The sequence below is a fragment of the Streptopelia decaocto genome (assembly GCF_964273445.1).
Source record: "Streptopelia decaocto genome assembly, chromosome: Z".
Taxonomy (NCBI): Eukaryota; Metazoa; Chordata; class Aves; order Columbiformes; family Columbidae; genus Streptopelia; species Streptopelia decaocto.
In genome coordinates this window covers 42,179,753-42,193,239 of record NC_138657.1, presented here as the reverse complement: position 1 = coordinate 42,193,239, position 13,487 = coordinate 42,179,753, and positions in this window count along the sequence as shown.

The following is a 13,487-nucleotide window of genomic DNA, read 5'->3' as shown; positions in this document are numbered from 1 at the left end:
CAGAATTTGTTTTCACGACTGTTCCTGAAGTAGTTCCTAGATCATAATCAGACCATCTGTTTCTGACAAGGGGTGCTCTACTTTCCCTCTCATATCCCCAGGGGTATCTTACTTGTCTTGACCTCTCCTTCAGAAGGAGCACTGATGAACACCGGATGTTCTCCTACTCTAGGCAAGCTGCTGCCTTACTTTTCTTCTGCCCAGACCTGCCTTATTTTGCTGGTAAAATATTTCCATTTTCTCATCTTTTCAATGTCTTCCCAAAAGGTCAGCACAAACACGTTTCTCTGTGTGGGCAGATCTTTTCAAGTTCTGTTTGCTGAAAGCCCTGAAAAGAGGTAGTTGGCTACCAGCTCATCCTTGCTGTGTGACTAGGGATGAATTATTGCAAAAAACCCCCACCATAGTGTACCAGCAGTAGCATGGCAAGATAACAAAGACGGCCTTTCCTCAAAGACCTTGCTCTCACTGTCCAGGGAAGAAGTCCACAAGGCAAAGATTTGATTGACATGAGAAAGAAGCTGAGGGTCCCAACTCTATCTTACAACTGGGAAAGCACATTATTCTGGATTTGTCATTGCAATGATGTGGTGTTATTGGGCTGTTACTGGGCACAGCACCTGAAGTCCTTCATGCTTCATTTCTTCCTTGTGTTGCTAACAGAATCACATTTAAATAAATTATGGTGGTTTCTTCTTTAAGTAACCCAAGAAGCTTACACAGTAAAAGCTCAGATCAGCGGTTCAGTAAGGAGGGTATGAGGGAACAGCAGGAGAAGGCTGCTGTGCAAGTGCTGGGGAGCCAAGCACTGAGGGTGGCAGCAAAGTTAGCAGGAGGACAGGGTACAGCCGCACAGTGACCAGTGAGGGGGAAGATCAGGGAGCAACGACTCTAGCCAGGGACAGCCAGCAGGACCAACACCGCATGTGGCGGTAAAGTAGGTTCTAGGTGAAGCCAGGAAATCAGTCGTCAGGGTTGGGTGCAAGGATGTCCATGGCTGAGCACAGGAGCACAGGGATATCTGCAGCATAGCTCAAGCTAGGGCCAGGGGCTTGAGACAGAGCTCGATGAAACTACCAGCAGAAGTAGGCGCAGTCCCGCACCAGGCCTTCCCCAGCTTATGCTGCTCTGCTCCCAGTGACTTGTGAGCACATCTGCAGCATGTCAGAGCTCACATGAGCAGAGGTGGCAAACCCAAAGGAGAGATGGATAGACAGAAGGAGGTTGCGGAGCCTGTTGGTGCACTGGAGGCCAGCAGCGAGTCCTGATGTTTCTCCCAAATGTTGTGCTTCAGCAATGCCTAGGGTAGCATGCAAGGAGTCCATTTATAAATGTCTTAACAACCTGATATTGAGGAGGATTAAGCGATTACTTTCATAAATATTAGTAATTAGCCAAGATGTATCTCACAAGGTCTGAACTTTGTGTTCAGTCTCACAGATGGTAAAAGACAGGAGTGTTAGGAATTGAAAAGGACTATTTGAGGAATACTAAGAAGGAAATTAAAAAATAGGCATAAATCATGGTAACATTTTCATAGCATTAATATATTAATTAAATACACCATGAGATAGTAACAGTTAATTAAATCCTCTTGGGTTAGAGCTATCTCTGATTTGTTCTTTTACAAAAACAGACACAGCTTTGTTAGACTGACGTGCACTATTTCTTTTGCAGGGCAGCCACTTAAAAGAAGGTGTCATATTGTGGGAGGGTTTCTGCCCACCAGCTCAAAAGCAGCCTCTTCTGCTCCATATACTGTCAAATGGTGGTTTTTCAGAGTACAAATCATGACAATGGTTTCATTTTGTGCCTACCCTTCCTGTATCCTTTTATTGGAAAGTTTGACTGGTAGGTACTAAAATACTTTCCCATCAAGTTTGTTTATACCTTTGACTTGAAACTTTTTGCTCAGGTACAAAAAATTCTTTTGCATTTAGAATACATGAGGCTGTATAATATATAAAAACTCTACTGAGTGCAAGAAGGGCATAATCATTCTCAAATCCAGTAATTTCATAACTTGTTAAAAAACCTTCTGAGAAATACGCATTATCAGGCTTCCAAATGCTCTGCCTATAATGAATATGCAAAGCACAGTCTTCTCTATGTAGAGGCTTCATTTTGTGTATGGAATGATAGACACAGCAGAGATGATTTAATCAAATGTACATGACAGATAAGACAATTGCACTCTTAAAATATATCTTCCTTCAAGAATCTTTGTTAATTATCTACTTGATCTTTTTACTTACTGCTCTCCAGGTCACTGAAAGAAATTTAAACCAAAATAATAAACTTAGTGTCTGAATAGTTATATTCTTTATAAACTATAATCAAGCTGTCTGCTTAACATAAATAGTTTGCATGTAGATCTGTTTGATGTTTCACTGGTATATCATTTTAATGCAAAATATCTTCTTTGCAGGGAATTCAGCCTGTCAATGGATGTTTAAATTTTCAGTGTCTGTTGTCATGGCAACAAGAATTGACTCTGCTATCCACTGTGTTCAACATAAATTAATTTAAAGTCATAGCATATTGAAACATTTTATTATTAAAAAAAAAAAAAACACCTTGCTTTTCCTCAGATTTGTTGCAGTAAAAAATAGTTATACTGGAAATAGCATAAAAAATGCATTGATTCTCGGCTAATTATTAATTTTACTTGCAGGTTTCAATAGACTGAGCTTAATAAATTATGTATGGAAAATTGTTCCTTCATTTCTTGTGAATCTATAATTTTCAAATAATGTACCTGATACATTTTAGTTTCTCTTTAGTTTTAATTCTTGTGCTTTCAGGTTACAGTTTCAGTCCTTTCAAATCTGCATGTTAGACTGACCAAGTGAAATATTAGTATTCATAATTTCCTCAAATTTCCTGGTTCTTTTGCAGTTTTGTCATGCTTCCATGAAAACTGCTAACATATCTAATTTTATCCTATTATTATTCATTTAAAAAATGTGTAAAATATAGCTATGTATATATTTAAAGGAAACAGAGCAAGTCATATGTGAGATCCCTTGGTATTCTTATGGTTCTAAAGAGGATTAAGAAGAGATACTAAATGCATGTGGTAAGAGAGGAAAGATTTTTCCAGCAGGCATAACAAAATCATTTTTTGTCTTGGTATTTGCAAAGCTAGTCGCTCACAGCTTAATCTAGTGTCTTATATGTCTAACTAAAAAAAATAGCTTATGATGTACAGCATTGTATAGGGTTTATCAGTGCAGGAGACTGCCAATTACTGTTTTGCATAACAGTGTTGATGTTTTTAGAAAATTCTGTGGTTTGACCTTCCTGATACATACATATCTTATGTATTTCATTCCTTATGCTTTCTGCAGTACAGCACACTTCCCACAGGAACAACGCTGAAACAGTTCTTTGAAAGAGCTATGTTTCAGTTTTATGTTGAAAATATCATTTAATGATTTTATAATGCATGTGAACAAAATGTGATCCTTTCTGAAAATGCAGGCATCTTAAAAAATAGTATCTTGAAACTAGTAAAGTATGTTTTTCTAGGTAATCAAAGCCTTATTTTTTATTATTTATTCTGGAAATATTAAAAAAATCCCCATTCAATTTGAAAAATCTTCTAGATATTGAGACTTACACAGTGAAACACTTCATACTGCAATAAACCACATTGTTCAGATTCTATTTCATTTCTGTGTGAAAAACACTGATCTAAAAATCACTGCTGAAATTTAGATGTTAATGTCTGCTTGTGTCTCTGTGTGCCTAGCAGTTGTAACGTTGCCATGTTGACGCATGCTGTAATGAGACGTTTAAGCAAACAGAATTCTGCTGCAGCTTTGCATGACTCATTTGGACCAGCTGCAAACGTTCATGAATAACCCAGCAGAGACAACAAATCTGAATCTAAGGTTCTGGTGGGGGGGAATTTGTGTTGCAACCTTTTCTACAAAAATGTTAATGGCTGCAAACTTTCTCTATTTGGATTAAATCTTCCAAACATCTCTACTTCTTAGTGAGTACACTGTTACTCATTATGTTAAATTTTCTCTGATGAGCTTCAAAGGAGAACCGCCTAGATAGCTATTCTCATCTGTCACTGATAGAACAATTACAGTCTTATAAATTACTTCATTTGGTATACTGCTTAATTCAAACTAGAACTGAAATAGCATCTTCTCACTCTTGAATTATTGAAATTTTGTTTGTTTTGTTTCATTTTTAAGTTCAGGAACCAGTAAGTTATCATAGAGTTCACGAAGAAGTTGTAGAGCCATAAAGGTATGGTCTTACAGAAATATGGATTTAAGTATCACATCAATAAACACCTTCCATAACACAGAACTTTATATTGAAGTTCACTGAGGACAGCTGATTGCACAGTTGATGAACTCAGTTTGTTGGGTCCTTCCTTTCCTTGATGAGAGAACTAATTATTTAATATTAGCCACATCTTGCTGTAAGCATTAACAGGGTCCCTCAAAATGCCATATAATCTGGTATATTTTACTTGCATTGTATTACTTTTTAAAAACATTTGTCTTTTTCAGGGATTTTTCAGCTGATTGTTCTGAGATTTTTCTTTAAACTGTTTGCTAATCTTAAATTCTCTTCCCCTATTACAAGTAGATATACAGGTGGTGCCTCTTTAAGGTAGGCAGGTTGTAGTACTGAACCATGCCTTTTGTTTCAGCTCTGATTTTACTGAATTACTATTTTCATATCACCAAATTTCATTTTTGTGAACCCTAACTCCTGGAAAATAGGGAATAGCTGACTACATAGTTTATCTTCACCAAAGAGATGGTAAAAACAAATTAGTAATAAAATCTGTTGCCTGTTTGGAAATGCATACCATATGTCTCCAAAAGGACTATTGCTATGATTTCTTTTCATAAGTGGGGAGCAGAGTCCAAGACTTCTCCAGAAATGCAAAATACTATTGTTAGGAATATACAGTAGGTTTACTTTTTGCAATAGTTGGCAAAATTTCCTGTAATAAACTATTCTGGATATCTTTGCTATTACTCTAGGTAAACCTTTCCTCAGTTACACATACATATGAATGCATGCAGCTAAATCCTATAGCAGAAATCAAACCTCCAATGGTAATGCTCTAACTGTCACTTATTTGGAGAAATAAGATTTGCTAAAGTGTAGTTCAGTGAGGATTGTTTGTCTGTTTCCAGGGGCTTCATAGAGATTTATGTTACAGTTCTATGCTCTTATTACGGGGCGGGGGGGGGGGGGGGGGCGGGGGGGGGCGCGTAGAGCTGGAAGCATACTAATAAATCTTGACGGTTTTGCTTTAGGCCAAGATAAATGAGTTTTTATATATTCTTAGTTTCTCCCACGATCACTGATAATACTTTAGTTTTAATTACTATCTAAAATTGCTTCCTTCTGATATTTGAAGCATATCAGCTTAAGTGAAAAGAGGAGTCTAGATTCAGAGGTAGGACTTCAAATTTATTTGCAACAAATGAAGTAGCTTGCCTGCCAGCCTCTGTAACTTTTCCTTAAGAAATTCTTGAAAATTGTGTCCATTTTTGCACTGGTCTTTTTTGGACACTTGCTGATGGTCAGGTGGTGAAGTTCATAATAAATTCTCCTTACTCTTGAAATGTATTTTTTTCCCAAGAGTTGGTGAACACTCGAAGAACAAATAAGACTTGCCACTTGCTTTGTGTTCTGACTTTTCATGGAAAGAAAAAAGAAGTACCACCTTGAATTTAGCGTGCTGTTCCCCTGTTAGATTGTCTGGTATGTTTACAATTTTGTGAACAGTGCAGACAGGAATGGATTTAATGCCTCAGTAAGTTGAATCTCTTAGCATAGTAGCCAAAGTTCTTTCAGAGCTGATTCAGAACAAGATTTTGATAATTTCTCTGAAATGGAAAATGTACCATATAAAATATGGAACAAAAAATCATCTGTAGCAGTAAAATCAATATATGTAGGTAGGAGACTGGGGACTGCTTGTCTGTTTTAGAGTAACCTGTGTGTTGCAGTGATACCTGCCTGTGCTTATGTTTGGCTTCTTGTGTGCTAAGATTCAGAGTCTCATTTGAACCTTCTCTCCTTTGTGTAATTAGCATTTATTTCAGGAAAATGCACTTAACTTACTTCATTCCAGGGTTAATTTTCCTCAGCTTTCTTCGAACTCACTAAACCTGATTTTCATTTACATCAAGAACCTCTAGAACAACTCTGTTAACTTATTTCCATTTTAAAGGCCTTGTATACTGTCAGTATGATGGAAAAAGCCATAGTGCCAATAAAATATGAAGGCCAGTGGAGTTTCTGGACATCTTGTTTGTATCTTTCAAAGCAATCATAAATAAGAAGAGAAAAATGTTCTTGCCACTTATTTATTTTTTCTTTCCAAATACTGAGTTTCTCTTATTTTGTGAGACTTCTAGAAGAAGGCTATAAAATATGTTTTGAAAGCTATTAAAAAACTTGAAGCATTTTCAAACTGAATGACATCCTTTAAAAAACATCTGAGTTTATTTGAGGTAAAAATTACAAAATGCAGCTTTCCACTTACATTATGCATGAATTTCTGGCACTAGGAACAATTTATGTAATTAAAATGGATACCAAAAGGAAAGTCCTGGTTTTAGTTTATAAAAACAACCTCTTACCTTTAGAATTGTGATTGGTTAAGTCTACTATATTAAAGATGTGAACCTGGGCCCACTGGAGATTGTGCAAAACTCCCATTGAATTCATAACCAGATTACAAGCTCTTCTTCATAATAGAACTTGTTTTACATAGTTGCATCAGAGATCTCTTCAGTTCAACTAGAAGGATCTAAGGTGCTACATCACTTTCATGTGGAGATTGTTCCACAGTCTTGCAAGTCTTCTGGCCAGGAAATTTTTCCCAGTGAGACAGACTATGTTTTCCATACAGCCACATTGGAATATTTAACTTTCAGTCCTTTTAAGGGATTGTTTAATGCCAGGCTATTGTCTCTCAGTTTTACAGAAAATGTGAAGCCTTAGAGATTTTTGAAGAAAGCCTAAAAGAGCTAGATACCCACCTGTCACTCATATGCTTTGAAACAAACATTATTTGTAGGAACTGATCAGCAGGCCAAACTACTACAGGCTTTGTTGTTCCAGTTCTTTGTATGCCTATGAAGACGTCTCTATTGTTGGCTTTCATGACTCTTGTCAACATTTATTATTCAAGCAAGAAGATTTAGGAATATAATTCATAACTATTGCCCAGATTCTTGAATACCAGGCTTATCTATGGATAAAACAGAAATATTTGTTTCAGTAGAGACATAACAATACAAACAGCTTTAAATCATATGGAAACATACAGACATTTAGCAAACAGTTACACTACATAGAAAACAAACTCTGGAAACTTACTGGGATGCATTTGTAGCACCATCAGGTCCCTGTTTACGGTGGAGCATCTAACATGTTGGACATATATAAATAATAAAGTTGATCCATGTGGTGTCATCTTAAATAATGCAGATGGGAAGATGCTTTATGCAGCTATGCTGTGAGGCTGTAGATCAGAGCTGCAAATAACCCTAGGAAAATGGCAAGAGCTTTTGTCAAAGTAAGCCATGCTTCAGGACATTTTGAGATACAGGGTCAAAACCTATTCCTTCTATTTGAAGAGGAAAAGCCTCTCTCTGCAACAGATAATAGGGAGGAATTTCCTTCCTGTGGGCATAGTCGGATCAACAGTCAACAACTGTCACTATGATGTATCCATGTTCACTGATCTATTTCATTTTTAAACCACCTGCTCTAGCAGAAAGAGTTGAAATTAAATGATAGAGCAATGATAAATGTCTACTCTTTGGAAACATTTGCATCTCAGTGTTTATGTTCAGTAACTGTCTTGGTTTGTTGGCTTCCATCCAGCAACAGGACACTGTTATCCTGGGACACAATTGTATGCAAATTACATTATCCCTTAATTAAAATACTGTATAGACTCTAATGGTAAATGTTGTGTCTGTTCTATTTTCAGGCTGAACTGCATGAATGGCCCTGTTACTCAGAGCAGCAGCCTCTGCACGTCAAAACTTCTCTGCTCCTCTCTTGTCATGTTGTCATTCACTATCGTGGTGCACCTAGTTCTGGTTTTACCAACAGCAATGGAAATACTTCTACCAACTTTACGATGTAAAGAACCAAATCCAACATACAGGAACTGAATTCTCTGTCTAAATAGAATTATTATGTTTTGCACTTGTTTTTCATTTTTACATGTTTTTTGATAATATATATAGTATTTTGCCAGAAGAACAGCAACCTATTTATATCACTTATCCAGATAGAACAAAAGCACTGCATTCTGCCAGCTATTTGATTAACAGAATTGAAATTAGATTTTCTGTTTCCACTGGGACTTCAACTTCTCCTTTCACTTTTGTATCGCTACAACAATACTGACTTCAAGTGAGCCATTCTAATTTTTCATTAATGCAATTAAATGGACAAGGAGACCAGAATCACTGTCCCACACAGCTAAGGAGAAGAGAAGCAGAGAACCTTGATGCTGTATAATAACACTAGCAATTGCAAACAATAGTAAAAGAGATGACATAGCCTATTCCAAAACCAGCTAACACAGTCTATATAATATCCAGCCATCTGCTTTCTGATTTAATAACAACCCTTCCTCTCCTAACAAAATCCATTATTTAAAGTTTGTAAAGATATTTCTAGAGAAGTTCCCTTATTACTCTCTTTTATAACGGGAGTAATGATTCCACGTACTACTACTGTGTTGCAGATGAAAGTTTCTCCATCTCTGTTTCATCTTCGTAGGCTGAGTAAAGACCAACCCTGTCATGGATGGTCAGTCCTTACTAATGTTTTGCAACAATTTGGACAGTATGGGTATTACACGGCTGCAATCCCAAGTCTTGAGGTTTGGATACATTCTGAAATACCAATACAGTTATTTAAACCAACTGAAATAGTTTCTGTTGCTCAGAGGCTCCTTTCGTTTTTTTGTCATTATTGGCATTTCCTTCTCCTTGACTTCTAACAGTTTCCTTCCTTGCTATTTCTTTTTTTCACACCTACACGAAGATTTCTGCTTTCCTAAGACACCCATCAAAGAAATTACTTTTGTGACAGATGTTACTCTTAAAATCCTTCCTCTATATCTATTGCTCCTGGTCTGTGAGTGTTCAATATGTTACAGGTGTGCATCTCTAGCCCAAGAAAGGTCTGCTAAAGAACTTCTAAAAGGAAAACTACAGTGTAGATAAGCCAGATAAACAATTTACTTTTTTTTAAAAAAAAATATGAAATTCAGAATCCAAGTATCTATGCAGCTTCAGGAAACTGGGAGCTAAATTCACACTCCTTAGTTGAACCCACTTAATGAAAATTTTTGTGAACTTGCTATGGAGCAGGAGGATATAACATTACCTTCTGATCCTGACTTTCATTTGAACATTTAGCCATATCCAGTAACATATCCCCCAGGGCAGTACTGAACACTGAAGCAATATAAACTTGATAACATCTGGATTGTTAAGTCCACATTTTTGGAACCAGTTTACATACAGAGCCCTCTAAATAGTTTAACTAATAATTTTCTTCATATTGCATTGTTAAATACAGAATTTATTTTGAGGGCTTTTGCATTTTATTAGAGAAACACACAAAACTTCCCTCTTTTAATGCATTCTCCAAACCTGTGGACCACAGCTCTTAATTTTAGAGACTCGACCCAGTAAACACTAACTGATGCCATCTCGTGGTAAGTAAAGAAAGTACAAAAACAATCAATCCACGTACTTTGTCACACCCTCTATAGTTGTGCACCAAATATTCCCTTTTTTTCTCTTGCTTTTTCTCTGCCTCTTCATGCATGCCATTTGGTTACAGTTCAAAGTCTACCTCAGGTCTGAAGAGACACTGAAACAGTTGAAAAACGTTCATTAAAACAATAATTCAAGTGATCTTCAGAAACATGAACAATCTGTAATATCTACCATGATCAAATTAAAATAGGAAATATAGAGCAAAGAGTTAAATTTATCAGACTACGCTGAGCTACAGCTTGCTTCCTTGACATGTGTAAGCTAAAAGCCCATTATGGAAAGTTTCTGTTTTGCATAGGCATCACTGTGGTGGCATCAAGTTTGGCAAAGAGACACATGCTAGATTTTCAGTAGAGGCTGTGTTACTTACTGATCCACATGTTCCCTGAAGCATGGTGCCAAAATACCCTATGAATGCCCAAATACTTTATTATTGCAGTGTAGAAGGAAAAGACTGTTTCATCTTCTTAAAGCTTCTCCTTCTTTCTATTGAACTGGTATTCTTTCTTTTTTTTTTCAAACATGTGGCATTACTCATATAGTCAGCCTTGCAAACCACTATGAACTCACATGCTGTTCTAAGAAACTGTCGCCCAAGCAGTTGGCTCACATTCCGTATTTGTGCAGCAACCAATTTCAGCCTTTGGAATTTCATTTTTAATTTTTTTTTTTCTCTTAAAACAGTTGTCCAATTTATCAAGATTATTTTGCATTCTGGCACAGTTCTCCTATATACTAGAAGCTCTAGCTTTGTCACATACAATTATCATACTGGCTGCAAACAGAAGAGAGCACAGACTATTATCACAAATTTTACAAAACCTAAAATACTACATTGTCTTTGAAGATGACCAGTTTTCCCCCAGTTTTTCAGATGCCGAAAAACGAACCCTCAATTTAGAGGAGACTCTATACAAATTTACAAAACTTCCTCTTGGCAGTTAGATCTACTCATAACTAAACCTGCTTGTTAGCAAGAGCAGGCATGGACTCTAAGATTTCTTTAGCTTCCCCAAACTGAGTCTTCTTTGCACTGCAAGGTTTCACTCTAGTGATTCTGCTTATCTCTGAATTTGTTCCCTATAAACAGAAAATGGGATACTGTACTATTGAACGGGTAGATTGTGCAAGAAGTTGCTGGTGTACTACAAGTATGTTTGCAAGAGACCTGTTTCATTATTTCCTCATATTTGCTATGACAGGACACAGGATTACAAAACTGAACACTCTTCTCACACACCATGACCAGTAGTCCACAGTCACTTTCAGCTGTATTTTGTAGGGCTGGAGTTTGCTGTTTGTTTGTTGTTGTTGTTTTGGTTTGGTTTGGTTTGGTTTTTTTTCCAATAAAACATGACATATCCAGCCTTAGCTACAAAGACTGTTTTTTAATTTGGCTTTTCATTCAAAAACATGGACTAATTTAAAATCTTCTGGGGTTTGTTTTGTTTTGTTTTGTTTCATTTGTTTTGTGTCAGATATATTGTATTTGTACTGCTTCTTTTTTTTCTTTTTTCAGCCTTGTTATTTTAATGTTGACTATGTACTATAGTAAAGAATGCTCTGTCATTACATTGCAGGTGGAAAGAAGCTAGGGTTTAGTGGTGGCAGAATATTTTTCGTGTGGTTTCCTTACCCAGTCAGCCTCCTCATACATCATTTGTCACGATGTCACAAACTACAAAGTTGCTTGATATATTCAAATATTTCTAAGGAAGAAATACCTTACAGCAGTATGTAAATAAACAAAAATAAATCTTTCATATTATACACAACTTCCAGTCCAGTCAGCTGGAATTGTCTCAGTATCCATAAGCCTAACAAAACATTCTTGTTTCCCAGGATGTACATATATGTGTGTGTATAAGTATACAGGTGTTCTATGTTTTTATTGTATATATGTATGTGCCTCAAGAAATACTTTCTATAGCATATAGACCATTTTGATGTAAAAAAAATAATAGAAATGGAACATTATTTCTTGGATACTTTTCTTAGGAAATAATGAAAACTATATCAAAATATATGTCTGAACTTTTTTCATTTGCTTTTGTATTTCAAAGATGTTTCTAGGAAGAGCTGAACGTTTATGTATTTTGTAGTTAATTCTTGTCCGGTTCTGAAATAATCAGAAGATGAATGCATAGAATTTCCTTTCTATATATAAACATTATTGCCAGGTAAGAATAGCAGATGGCCTGTGGAAACATCGACTTACCCTTGCAGTATGAATCATAACACTAAGGTTTTCTGCATACTCACCTCTTTCAGTAACCAATATAATGTATGTTTGATGAAAATACTTTCAAAGACAGATTCATGAAAAGCATGCCCTTGTAAAGAAATGTTTCATGCCATCTTCAACTATTGCTGAAGGGTTTTCACATGTACATGATATACAATGTTTAATTGTATACAGAACAAGTTAAAGCTTGGAATTTTTTATCTTGTAACAGGATAAAAAGAGGGAAACATGACGTGAAAAATAACTGGGAAGTCGAATTATCTACCTAAAAGGCTGTTTTCTTTTGTGGCTTCCATTTGTATTTGAAAAGAGATCTGTGTATACAGATTAAACCATTCAGGAAATAACATACATCACTGAAGTACTGCAAAAGAGTTCATAACCTTAAAAATGATTAGTGATTTCAGAGCTCACTCTGTCACAGAGGGATATTTTCTTCTATGTTTTGGGTTTTTGTTTGTTTGTTTGTTTTGTTTTGTTTTGTTTGTTTGTTTGTTTGTTGTTTTTTAAAGACAATGACAGATTCTACACCACAAATCAGAAATAAATAAGTTCTTAGAATATTCTAACATGATAATATTATGACTGACAGAATTATGTACCATGTACCATATACCATTGATTATATGGGTAGCATTCATTTACACTTACCTATGAAAATGTGATGTAAACATCTCTGCATGGTTTTTGTTCATCATTTCAAAGGAATTCTTGCAGAAGAGAAGCAGAAAATTTTTCTGTAAGCATGGGGTGTACTTTTAAATTTTACCAAATGAAAACTATGAGTCAATCTTGTTTAGTGAAGCTGATGTTTAGCAGAGTTTATGTAGAGAAAAAAAAAAAAAAATTAAATAGCTAATATCCTCTATAAACAAGAACAATCTGAGGACACCCAAACAGCATCCAACAGGTTTTTAGATAACTGAAATCTCCTCCTAAGCATGGTATATTTAAAAATTAAGTATTAAGTTACACACATCTAAAGGCATTACATTAAACAACACCCAAACTAAAATAAAACTGCTGGAATAATGCAATGACCTGCTGATGTAATTCAGGAAACAATGAATTCTAGACAATGTAAAAAAAATTGGCAGTGTCTCCTGTGAGACAAAAGATATCCCTCAGCAGAAGAGAGGATCACATTTTTTCTGCTACTGCAGACAATGAGACTTTATGTATAAAAGGGTAAGTCACTTCATTCTCCTGGTAGGGACAGTCTGTGACAGTATTTCAATAGGAAAACATCCTATAAATTTTACAACAGTGTTCCTTTTCATTCTAACTTTGCAAACACAGTGAATAAACACAGTGGGTAAAATTCATCACTGGTCCTTTTCATGTCTTTGTCTACACAGTACCCTGTATGAAAAGATCAGGTAGCTGGAAGGCAGGAGCGTGGCTGACACAAGCTTTCTTCCTAGTTTATGAAGACT